This window comes from Carlito syrichta, unplaced genomic scaffold (assembly GCF_000164805.1).
Source record: "Carlito syrichta isolate Samal-C Ts95f unplaced genomic scaffold, Tarsius_syrichta-2.0.1 Scaffold303517, whole genome shotgun sequence".
Classification (NCBI taxonomy): Eukaryota; Metazoa; Chordata; class Mammalia; order Primates; family Tarsiidae; genus Carlito; species Carlito syrichta.
In genome coordinates, this window is record NW_007247613.1 from 311,537 (window position 1) to 325,425 (window position 13,889).

The window sequence follows — 13,889 nt, forward strand, 5'->3', positions numbered from 1 at the left end:
TGTATATATATTCAAGATATGAAAGAAAATAAGATAAAGATGATATTGAATATACTTTAAAATGTCTTCAGCTTGTTCAAGTCACTATAGTAATTATTAGTCAATCACTCAACGTAAATGTATTAGCTATCTCTTGTTATTTAACAAAACACCATCTACTATGTGCCTTAAAACACAAATGCACTCATTCACAGTTCTTTAGGTCAGAAGACTGCCACAATGTGGCTAGTTAACCAAGCTGAGTTCCCATCAGAAGCCTGGCACAATGTATCTAGTTAATCAAGCTGCATTCTCATAGGGAGGCACTGGGAAAGATCTGCTTCGAAGCTCATTCTTGTTAGCAAAATTCAGTTCTTGCAGTTGTAAGACAGAGGTTCTTGTTTCCTTGCTGTCAGCCAAAAACCATCCTCCGTTCCTACCTTTATTCCTTGATATGTTGTTCCCCTCTGTCTTAAAAAAAAATAAATCTCTGATTTTAAAGGGCTCATTTGATTAGGTGGGACCTATCCAGATAATCTCCCTCTTAATGTCACATGTGCCTCACAACAGTCTAATCATAAGGTGGGAGAGCAGGTTGATAGGGGGTCTTGAATGCCATCTTTGGATTTTGCCCACTACATGATGATATACACTTAGGGTAAGGTTTTATTAATAACAGTGGCTGTAATAATAATGACGAAGGTCACTATTGAGAATTAAATAAACTGTGAGGTTAGAATGCTTGATGGACAGAAATTGGAAGCATTTCCCCTGAAAACTGAAATAAGACAAGGCTGCTAACTTTCACTTTTCTGTTCAACATTGTATTGCAAGTCCTAGCTAGAACAATTAGATAAGAGAAGGAAATCAAGGGTATCCAAATAGGAAAAGAGGAAGTTACATTATTCCTCTTCACAGATGACATGATCCTACACCTTGAAAACCCATGAGAATCTGTCAAAAACCTCCCTGCACTGATTAAGGACTTTGGCAAAGTCTCAGGGTATAAAATAGGTGCAAAAGACAGTTGCATTCCTATACAACAATATATAGACAGATATCCAAGTAAAAATACAATCCTATTCACAATAGCCACAAAAAAAAAAAAAAAAAAGAAATACCTTGGGACCTTCCTAATCAAAGAAGTGAAAGACCTTGACAGCAACAACTACAAACCACTACTCAAAGAAATTCAAGAAGACACAAACAAATGGAAAAATATTTCATGCTCACGGACTGGAAGAATTAACATTGTTAAGATGTCCATCGGGGGGACTTCTGGCAAGATAGCAACGGGGCAGCCTGGTCTATGAGACCCCCCACAAAGGAGAATGCAGAGGGTCTCTGGCTCTCTCCCCAGGGGCTGCGGGTCCCAACGTCGGCAACCTGCTCTTCACATGGAGCTCAGCCATCGCCACCGCTGGGGTATCGCAGCGGTCTGGACAGCCATTGCAGCTGTAGACACAGCAGCCGCTGACACCACCGCGGCCTCCGTGGCGGCCATAGCACATCGCGCCACCCGTGCCTGAGGCGATCCACGACTTCAGTCCTTGAAGCCCCTGCAGGCTAGATCTGCTGGGATTGCTGCCACCTCTGCTGCCAACATGACGTCCTGCTGGCTGTGGGTCTCCTCGTGTGCCCTGAGGCAGACTCCCATTTCCGGCCTCTGCCCAGCTCCTTTCTGGCTTCAGCCCCTCTGGGGCTGCGAGATAGTACCACCTGCTAGCAATTCAAGGTAACAACACTGAAACGGGACAAACAAGCTTGAAAAACAGACACAGGCCAGATTTGAATGGTGAACTGAGTGGTGATCTGAACTGTCCTTCACAGCAGGCCAGGGGCAACTGTCCCTACCTGTGAACAAATTTACCAGCTGGAGAAGACAGCTAGAAATCAGAGCTAAAAGGACATTGGACTTAAACTAAAAGTCTCAGAGTGTGCTTGATTGGTTCCGTTAGTTTAATGACTTGATTCTATTCCTACAGTTTTGTTCCTTTTTTTCTCTCTTCTTTTTCTTCTCTTTCCTCCTCTCTGTACACCATTTCTTTGTATAGAAGAACAGCACACCAATAAAGCAGTTGGTTAGCTTGTTTGTTAGCAGCATTGTATGTTTTAGGTTTTTTTAATATGGGAGTTGGTTAGTCTGTAGGCAAAGTCTATTGTTTTTATCTGTTTCAGTTTAGGTCTCTCTCTCCATTTCTTGGTACACTCGTCTGTTTCCCCCCTTACTCCACTCTCTCTCCACACCACTCTTCCCCCACTGTCTGCTCCATTCTCTTCCCCTGCTAACCTCATTTTATTTCAGGGAGTAAACCTACAGCCTCACTGCACAGACAGATTTCAAGCCACTGGGAAGTGGGTTTCAGATTATCCATACACCTGTCGATGGATACCAGGACCTACAGATAGATTTTGAATCACAGCTACCCCCTTAAGTAAATCTCAAAATGCAAAATAACCACACCCAATCTACAGTGCAACTCCAGAATTGAACGAAGTAAGAGAGCATACATAAAGAGAAATAGGAGATTGAACAAACAGAAGTAAAAGCAACCCCTCTACCCCTGAATAACAGAATTAAAGAAGACGGTGACATGGAGAGAAGGAAAAAGTAGGGGGGGAGGAAACCGCACAAATGAAGAAAAACCAAAAGAAAAATATAGGTCTCACATAGACCCCTGGGAAGTCAGACACTGAGAAAACAGACTCCGGAACACAAACACTGAAGAGCCCCAGAAGGACTGGTCACATGAAACAAACCCAGACGTCAAGACAGTAATAGAGAGAATTTTAAAAAATTGAGTAGTGACAAGAGGAAAATAGGAAGGAGCTGATGTCAGAAATAACAGCAGAAAAGAATACTATCATGGAAATAAATAACAAACTAATAAGCATGGAAAGCAGAATTCACCAAGCAAAAGAAAGAATCTCAGAGCTCGAAGACCAAAATACAGAACTAACCGAAACTGTAAAAACATAGAAAAGAAGCTCAAAAAAACAGAACAAAACCTTCAAGAGATGAATGATGACTTCAAGAGACCGAACCTATGAGTAATTGGCCTTCCTGAGGCAGAGAAAGAAACAGAGTCCACACTGGAACAAACATTTCATGAAATCATTCAAGAAAACTTCCCTCATTTCATCAGTGATGAAAAAATTCAAACACAAGAGATTCAGAAAACCCCTGCAAGACAACAAATGAGAAGACCAACTCCCAGACACATAATAATTCACCTAAACAAAGTAGGTATAAAAGAAAAAAATCCTAAAGGCAGCAAGAGAAACAGGTCAGACTACCTACCAGGGAAGACCAACTAGAATAGCAGCAGATTTATCTACAGAAACCCTCCAGGCTAGGAGAGCTTGGAGCCCTATCTTCAAAGTTCTAAAAGATAAACAATTTCAACCAAAAATAACCTACCCAGCCAAGCTAAGCTTCATCAGTGAGGGAGAATTGAAATCTTTTCCAGATATCCAATCCCTAAGAACCTACGCTGCCACCAGACCTCCTCTACAAGAAACACTTAAGAAAGTACTGAACACAGAAGAAAAGGAAAGAAGAAGAACAACATTGTTCACAAGAGTACAGGTAAAACATTAAAAACACACATGATCCAACTCTAAAACCAAAAGAAAGACAACACACAAACAGGAAGAACAAAAACAACTCTGTAAAAACATTATGATAGGGACCAACTCTCACATTTCAATAATTAGTATGAATGTGAATGGACTAAATGCACCACTGAAAAGACATACAATGGCAAAATGGATAAAATATCACCAGGCAACAATCTATTGCCTTCAAGAGACTCAGCTCACTAGAAAGGACACTCACAGACTCAGACTCAAAGTAAGAGGATGGGAAACAAATTTTCAGGCAAATGGAACAAAAATGAAAGGAGGAGTCGCGATCTTAATCTCAGACAAAATACCCTTTAAGCTATCAAAAATTTAAAAAGATACAGAAGGCCACACATAATGATAAAAGGTTCAATCCATCAACAAGAAATATCCATCCTAAACATATATGCACTGAACATAGGAACACCAACTTTCATAAAGCAGCTCCTACGTAAACTAAAAAAAATATCGACTCCAATACCATCATAGCTGGGGACTCTAATACCCTACTCACAGCCCTAGACAGATCATCAGGACAAAAAATCAGCAACAAGATCCGAAATCTCAACGTGACTCTTGATCAAATGGACCTAATTGATATCTACAGAACCCTGCATCCAAAAACCATAGAATATACATTCTACTCATCACTGCATGGAACGTACTCTAAGATCAACCATATACTTGGCCATAAATCAAGCATAAGCAAATTTTAAAAGGACCGAAATTTTACCATGCACCTTCTCGGACCACAGTGGAATAAAAATAAACATTAACACCAACAAGGTCCCCCCAAAACCCACAAAGATATGGACACTAAACAGCATGATGCTAAACAACTCCTGGGTCAATGATGAAATCAAAATAGAGATTAAAAGATAACTGGAAACAAATTAAAATGAAGAAACATCTTACCAAAACCTCTGGGACGCTATGAAAGCTGTAGTAAGAGGGGAATTTATATCACTACAAAGGCACATGAAGAACATGGAAGGATCACAAATTAACAGCCTAACAAGCCACCTAAGGAAGCTGGAAAAACAAGACCACAAAAAACCTAATTTCAGCAGAAGAATCCAGATCACCAAAATAAAAGCCCAAATCCAGGACATAGAAGACAAAAAAGATAATACAAAAAAATCAATGAAACAAAAGCTGGTTCTTCAAAAGGATAAATAAGATCGATGGTCCCCTAGCTGGAATGACCAAGAAAAAGAGAGAAAAAGCCCAAATAAACACAATCAGAAACACAAAAGATGAAGTCACATCTGATCCTGAAGAAATACAAAAGATCATTAGAGACTAATATGTACACTTGTATGGAAACAAACTTGAAAACCTTAAGGAAATGGAGAACTTTCTGTCATCACACAACCTGCCCAGGTTGAAACTAGAAGAAATTGAGACCCTAAATAGACTAATAACAATCAAGGAAATTGACTATGTAATACGAAAACTACCTACAAAAAAAAAGCCCTGAACTAGATAGCTTTCCACATTTAAAGAGGAGCTGATACCAATCCTACTGAAGGTATTCCAGGCGATTGAGAAAGATGGAACTCTCCCCATTCATTTTACAAAGCTAACATCACATTGATACCCAAGCCAGGTAAAGACCCAACAAAGAAAGAGAACTACAGGCCAATATCTTTGATGCTAAAATTCTCAACAAGATCCTAGCAAACCGGATTCAACAACACATCTCAAAAATCATCCATCATGACCAAGTAGGCTTCATCCCTGGGATGCAAGGCTGGTTCAACACTTGTAAAACCATAAATGTAATTAAATACATCAACAGATGTCAAAACAAAAACCACATGATTATATCATTAGATGCAGAAAAAAGCTTTTGAGAAAATCCAGCACCCCTTCTTGATAAAAACCCTTGAATATCTAGGCATACGGGGAACATACCTGAAAATAGTAAAGTCATCTACAAGAAACCCACACCCAGCATACTCCTAAATGGACAAAAATTGAAACCATTTTCCTTGAAAACTGGAACAAGACAAGGATGCCCACTCTCACCCCTCCTGTTCAATATAGTATTGGAAGTCCTGGCCCGAGCAATCAGAGAAGAGAAGGCAATCAGGGATATCCAAATAGGAAAAGAGGGTCAAATTATCTCTCTTTGCAAATGATATGATTGTGTACCTTGAAAACCCAAGAGAATCAGTCAAAAACCTCCTTACACTGATAAAGGCCTTTGGCAAAGTCTCAGAATATGAAATAAATGTGCAAAAGACAATCACATTTCTTTACACCAGTAATAAACAAACAGAAACCCAAATAAAAAACACAATTCCATTCATAACAGCCACAAAAAAATGAAATACCTTGGCATCTTCCTAACCAGAAATGTGAAAGACCTTTATAATGAAAACTACAAAACACTGCCCAAAGAAATCAAAGATGACACAAACAAGTGGAAAAATGTCCCATGTCATGGATTGCAAGAATCAACATTGTGAAGATGTCCATCCTACATAAGGCAATCTATAGATTTAATGCAATACCCATCAAATTACCAGCAACATTCTTCTCAGACCTAGAAAAAACAAAAGACCTAGAAAAAAACAAATGACCAAGAATAGCCTGAACAATCCTCAGCAAAAAAAAAAGCAGGTGGTATCACATTACCAGACTTCAAACTTTACTATAAACCTACAATAATCAAAACAGCTTGGTATTGGTACAGGAACAGGCATATAGACCAATGGAATAGAATTGAGATTCCAGAAGCAAAACCTCAATTTCTCAACCAACTCATCTTCAACAAAGCCTCCACCACCGACCACTGGGGAGAGGAAAACCTATTCAGTAAATGGTAGTGGGAAAACTGGTTGACCACATGCAGAAGATTGAAATAGGACCCCTATGTATCCCCATACACAAAAATTAACTCTAAATGGATCAGAGACCTAAATGTAAAACCTCAAGCCATAACAACCTTAGAAAATTAAGGACAAGCTGGGCTCGGTGGCTCAGCCTATAATCCCACACCTTGGGAGACTGAGGTGAGTGGATTGCCTGAGCCCACGGGTTCGAGACTTGCCTGGGCAACTTGGTGAGACCTCATCTCTACAATCAATCAAAAAATTAGCTGGGTGTGGTAGCACATGCCTGTAGTTCCAGCTACATGGAAGGCTGAGGTGGAAGGATCGCCGGAGCCCAGCAGTTCAAGGCTGTGGTGGCCGGGAGCGGCCACTACGCTCCAGTCTGGGCGACAGAGTGAGACTCCAAGTCAAAAAAGAAAAAAAATGAAGGACATATCCTCATGGAAATTGGAACTGGCATCCAATACCTGAACAAAACCTGAAACCCAGAGGCCATAAGAGAGAAGTTAGACAAATGGGACATCATTAAACTGACAAGCTTCTGCAAAGCCAAAGAAACCATCAAGAGACAGCCCACAGACTGGGAAAAAGTATTTGCCATCTCTATGTCTGTCAATGGCCTAACATCTAGGATCTACAAGCATCTCAAATGTGCTGAAAAGAAAAAAACAAACAACCCCATTATAAAGTGGGCAAAAGATATGAACAGACACGTCTCAAAGGAAGACATCCGAGCAGCCAACAGACATATGAGGAAATGTTCAACCTCACTAATCATCAGGGAGATGCAAATCAAAATCACACTGAGATACCACCTAACTCCAGTCAGAACGGCAATTATCAGTAATTCAAAAAATAACAGTTGCTGGAGAGGGTGTGGTGAAAAGGGAACATTCTACACTGTTGGTGGGAGTGCATACTAGTGCAACCTCTGTGGAAAACAGTATGGCAATTCCTAAAAGCTCTAAATATTGACCTCCCATATGACCCCGCAATCCCTCTACTGGGAATACATATACCCTGAAGAACTCAAATCACTCTATCAAAAAGATACCTGCACACGTATGTTTATCGCAGCATTGTTCACAATAGCAAGAACCTGGAAGCAACCACGTTGTGTCCATCAAAAGAGGACTGGATTAAAAAAATGTGGTACATATACATGATGGAATACTATGCAGCCATAAAAAAGAACAAAATCATGAATTTCACAGCAACCTGGAGAGAACTAGTGTCTATAATACTGAGTGACCTCTCAGAGAAACAAAGATCTGAGTATCACATGTTCTCACTCATATAGTGGACCTTGAACATTCAGCGTAATAGTATAAGAAAATGACTGACAGTGGTGGAAAACTATGGGGGGGAGGGGAAGGGAGATGGGATTAACGGTAGTAAATATCTGTCTGGGGATGGGGAGACACCTCTTACCAACAAGGGAGCCTGAACGAAGTATATCTGTATACGTAACCCTTAACTGTAGCCCACAGTATCATAATAAAAAATATTAATTATAAAAAAAAATAATAAAATAATAACTCTGGGTAATTTAAAAAAAACCTTTTCTGTAAACAGTTTATGCTCATTAGAATGAGAAAACTTTGGTTTACGCAATTGAAAGGACATTATTGCCAAAAAAAAAAAAAAAGTCTATCCAACCAAAGGCAGTCCACAGATTTAACACAATACCTATTACATTACCAACATCATTCTTCTCAGACCTGGAAATGACAATACAGAAATTTATATGGAAACATAAAAGATCATGAATAGCCAAAACAATCCTTAGCAAAATAAACAAAGGGGGAGGTATCACACTTCCAGGCTTCAAACTCTACTATATAGCTACAATAATCAAAACAGCCTGGTACTGGTACCAAAACAGGCATATAGAACAATGAACAGGATAGAGATTCTGGAAGCAAAACCTCAATTCCTCAACCAATTCATCTTTGACAAAGCCTCCACCAACAACCAATGGGGAGAGGACAGACTCAGTAAATGGTGCTGGGAAAACTGGCTGACTATATGCAGAAGACTGAAACAAGATCCCTACCTATCACCATACGCAAAAAGCAACTCTAAATGGATCAAAGACCTAAATGTAAAACTGCAAACTATAAGAATCCTAGAAGAAAATGTAGGAAACACCCTTACAGAAATTGGAATAGGCAACCAAGTCCTGATCAACTCTCCAAAAGCGAATGCCATAAAAGGTTAGACAAGTGGGATCTCATCAAACTGAAAAGCTTCTGCAAAACAAAAGAAACCATCAAGAGAGTGGGGAGACAGCCCATTGAATGCGAAAAAATATTTGCCAACTGTATGTCTGACAAAGGCCTAAAATCTAGGATCTACAAGGAACTCAAACGTGCCAAAAGAAAAAAACAAACAACCCTATTAAAAAATGGGCAAAAGATATGAATAGATACTTCTCAAAAGAAGACATATGAGCAGCCAACAGATACATAAAAAAAGCTCAGCCTCACTAGTCATCAAAGAAATGCAAATTAATACCACACTGTGATACCACTTAACTCCAGTCAGGATGACCATCATCCATAATTCAAAAAACAACAGATGCTGGAGAGGATGTAGTGAAAAGGGAACACTTTTACACTGTTGGTGGGAATGTAAAGTAGTACACCCTCTGTGGAAAACATTGTGGCGATTTCTAAAAAATCTGAAAAATCGACCTTCCCTATAATCCAGCAATCCCCCTTCTGGGAATATACCCAGAGGAACTCAAATCACTCTATAATAAAGATACCTACACACACATTTTTATTGCAGCATTACTCACAATAGCAAAAACATGGAACCAACCGTGTTGACCACTGAAAGTAGACTGGATAAAGAAAATGTGGTACACTTACATGATGGAATATTATGTAGTCAAAAAGAAAAAGAAAATTATGAACTTTGCAGCAACCTGGATGGAATTAGAGTCTAAAATACTCAGTGATTTATCACAGAAACAAAGATCTGAGTACCACATGTACTTACTCAGAAGTGGAACTTGAACATTTATCATAATACCACAAGAAAGGGATTGGCAGTAGTGGGACACTGCCAGGGGAGGTGGGGCACATAACATCAATATGGGTACCCACACTTTAACTGTATGATGACCACATATGTACCTAACCCTCATTTTTACCCCACATTTTAAAAATAATTTTAAAATAAATAAAAATAAAAAATAGAATGCTTGGTGAATTTTCCTCAAGAACAATGAAGTTCAAAACGTCAGGGTTTAAAGTAAAGATGGGAGACTAAAATTTAGGTGTCAAAGTCGTCAGTAAATGTAGAAAATAACTGGGTTTCCAGTATGCTCTACCAAACTAAAAACCCCCAAATCCTCAAAAATAAAAACCCTTTCATATGGGGCACAATTATTTAAAAGCAAAAGCACAATACAGAGTATACATAGAAAAATGGTACACGTATATCTTCCAAGAGAAAAAAAGAAAAGGTATTTGAGAGGAAATGTAAGGATAATGTGGTATGTTCATATGAATATGGCATTTTATAGAAGAATTTGAGAAAATCAGAGGAGATGTATTAAAAAAAATCTGGGAAGGAATTTAAGTTATTGCTAGTTTACTTAGCATAACTTCTCTTGCCACTAGTCAATTCTTCACTCTAACCAGGTACTCTTCTCCTGTCTCAACTTCCCAAACACTCTGCACAATCAGTTTTCTTTGCCTTTACAGGCCTCTATGCATTGCTCTTCTCCATCCCTTTTTCTGTCTAACTCAAATTCTGAGTCTTCAAAGAAAGCACCCCTAATTAAATCATTCTTCACTAAAATCTGTTCATCTTTAAATGCCTACTGTACTTTCTGCCACACAGTGTATTTAAGGTATATCAAAGAAGTCTTTCCAACTCCAATTGTAGCTAAACTCAACTAACTTCAGAAGATGGGTTCTCAAAGTCATACATTCCAAACTTGAATATTTGAAATCAGAACTATCTTGGGGGCAAGCTATCTTGGGGGCACTATTATTCCCATATGCCATTCGAATACATATTTGGCATCTAAACCTTATTCCATGATAGCCTTATTTTATCGGATGGATTAACAAACACTAAACCAAAACCAAAACCTCAATTTTTAAAATCCACTTCTTTTTAGAAGATACAGACAGATCTGGTATGGAAAATACACCTGACAAATCTATTACAAAGAGATGAGAGGAAGAAAGTGTCTTCTGCCCCTTTCCTAGGACTTAACACCAGCCTAGGCAAAAAATGTGAAGCCTGCCCTCCTTAAAAAAAAAAAAAATTTCTTGTGTTGTCCTCTTTGGCCCACCAGTGCCATATTTGAAGCCCTAAACTTTGTTGAATCTAATATCTCCTCTCCCTCACCCTCAGACTGGGGGATACCTGGATTTATAATTACAGAAGTAAAGTATACCAAGTGATGATGAGATACTGAGAACAGTGGGTAACTAAAGTAGAGCAGAGGTAAAACTTTCTGATGACAAATAATCATACTCTAACTTGAGAGAAGGTACCATGCTGATGCTTTCTATATACCTCATTCTGCTTACCATATGCTAATTATTAAAACTGATCTAATGGCTACAAATTGAATGCTGTGTTTTTATAATGAAAACGTATCTAATATTCATTATACTGTATCATTCTGATAAAATGTATTTCTACCCACCTATAAATTTATTGGTTTACCTTTCAACAGAATATTGAGTTGCTAGATTCAATTCTATGCTTTAAAATTTGATTAAAAGTATGCAATTATTATCAGTCAAGTAGCAAATTTGATAGCTTTGACCTACATAACAAAAAACTGTCTTTTCCTAAAGTCACATTTATCTAATGAAGTGGTTCTTTAGTCAATATTCAGATGATAAATCCACTTAAGTGTCTCTTCCATCTCTTCCATGCTTGTAAATCCATGTATCATACTTGACACCATATATATATACATAAAAATTATAATTTATATCAAATCTAAGTATTTGTTAGAATTTCACTATTAAACACTGACTCCTGGATTTAACTGCAGTAGACATTAACACAAAAGGTAACCACACAAACTTTAGGACTGGGGTAGACAGGAAAAGCAAACATCAGTGAAGGTTTTCTAGTCAAGTTTTAATGGGAGAGTAAATCTTTGCTAGGCAAAACATGGAAGGGCACATGAGACATTTTGAAAAAGAGTACACCATATATGAAGACACAGGAACAAGGAAACCTGACATGTTCAAGAACCACCCAATAAAATTTTCTGTAATGACAGAAATGTTTGAATCTGTTCTGTTCAATACAGTAGCTGAAGAATTTAAAATTTTTATTTAGTTTTAATTAATTTAACCCTTTGCACTTGGATGTCCCTCTGAGGAGACATCATAAATCTAGAAAACCACTCAGATGTACCTTCTCAGGGGACATAAACAGATTGCTGGTTATTATGCAGGATAAACTTATACAGTGCAAATTTTTCAAAAACATGTTTCCTTGAAGTTTTCCATTCAAATTGTTCAAAAAAAATATCAACAACAAACAGGCAGAGAACCAAATAAAAAGCACAATCCCATTCACAATAGTCACACACACACACACACACACACACACACACACACACACAATGAAATACCTTGGCATCTTCCTAACCAGAGATGTGAAAGACCTCTATCATGAAAACTACAAAGCATTCAAAGAAATCAAAGATGACATAAACAAACAGAAAAAGTCCATGCTCATGAACTGGAACAATCAACATGGTTAAGATGTCTACCCTACCCAAGGCAATCTACAGAGTTAATGCAATCCCCAATAATTACCAACATCTTTCTTCTCAGACCTGGAAACCGTAATACAGAAATTCATATTTAATCATAAATGACCACGAATAGCCAAAACAATCCTCAGCAAAAGAAACAAAGCAGGAGGCATCACACTTCTAGACTTTAAACTTTATTATAATGCTACAAAAATCAAAGCAGCCTGGTACTGGTACAAGAACAGGCATACAGACCAATAAAACAGAACGGGGATTTCAGAAGCAAAACCTCAATTTCTCAACCAACTCATCTTCGACAAAGCCTTCACTAACCTCCACTGAGGAGAGGAGAGCTTATTCAGTAAATGGTGCTGGGAAAACTGGCTGACCACATGCAGAAGATTAAAACAAGACCCATACCTATCACCACAAAAATCAACTCTAAATGGATCAAAGACCTATAAAACCTCAAACTATAAGAACCTTAGAAAATGCAGCAGACACCTTTATGGAAATTGGACTAGAAACCATTTCCTGATCAGAACCCCAAATGCCCATGCCATAAGAGATAAGATAGAAAAGTAGCAGCTCATCAAACTGAAAAGCTTCTGCAAAGCAAAAGAAACCATCAAGAAAGCGGGAGACAGCCCACAGAGTAGAAAAAAGTATTTGCCAACTGTATATCTGACAAAGGCCTAACATCTAGGACCTATAAAGAACTCAAACATACCAAAAAGAAAAAAACAAGCAGTCCTATTAAAAAATGGGCAAAAGATATGAATAGGCACCTCTCAAAAGAAGACATACGGGCAGCCAACAGAAACTTGGAAAACTACTCAGTCTCTATTCATCAAAGAAATGCAAATAAGAATCACAATGAGATACCACCTAACTTCACTCAGGATGGCCATCATCAATAACTCAAAAAACAACATGCTGAAGAGGATGTGGGGAAAGGGGAACACTTACACACCGTTGGTGGGAGTGTAAACTAGTATAATTTCTATGGAAAACAGTGTGGCAATTCCTAAAAGATCTAAAAATCGACCTCCCATATGACCCAGCAATCCCCTTTCTGGGAATGTACCTGGAAGAACTTAAATCATTCTACAAAAGAAGATGCCTGTGTACACGTTTATTGCAGCATTATTTACAGTAGAAAAAACATGGAACCAACCATGTTGCCCATCAAAAGTAGACTGGATTTTTAAAAGTGGTACATAAACATGATGGAATATTATGCAGTCATAAAGGACAAAATTATGAACTCTGCAGCAACTTGGATGGATTTAGTCTGCAATATTGAGTGACCTATCACAGAAACAAAGAACCGAGTACCACACATTCTCACTCATAGTGGACCCTGAGCAATTATCATAATACTATAAGAAAGGGATTGGCAGTAGTAGGAAACTGACAGAGGAGGGAGTAGTGGAGGCACACTTCGTCAATAAGAGTACCTGATCTCAAACCAGTTAACGTGGGGACCAAAGTGAGACACAAATTTTATCTGTACGATGAACATTTGTATACCTAACCCTGAACTGTACCACAAATCTTTAAGAAAAAAATTTTTTAAAAAGAGAGATGGAATATACATTAAGTTATAAGTAAAGAGAAAATCAGCAGGTGTTACATAGAAAGGGAATGTGTCTCTAGCCTTCCTAGACAATAAATTATATATTATTAATGTGGGA

The 13,889-nt window shown here is 38.3% G+C and overlaps 1 protein-coding gene across 2 annotated transcripts in view; it reads right to left on the bottom strand.

Moving 5' to 3' along the window:
• LCORL (ligand dependent nuclear receptor corepressor like) overlaps nucleotides 1–13,889 on the bottom strand; it is a 196,765-nt gene that overhangs the window by 156,006 nt on the left and 26,870 nt on the right. The gene's annotated exons all lie outside the window — the stretch shown is intronic.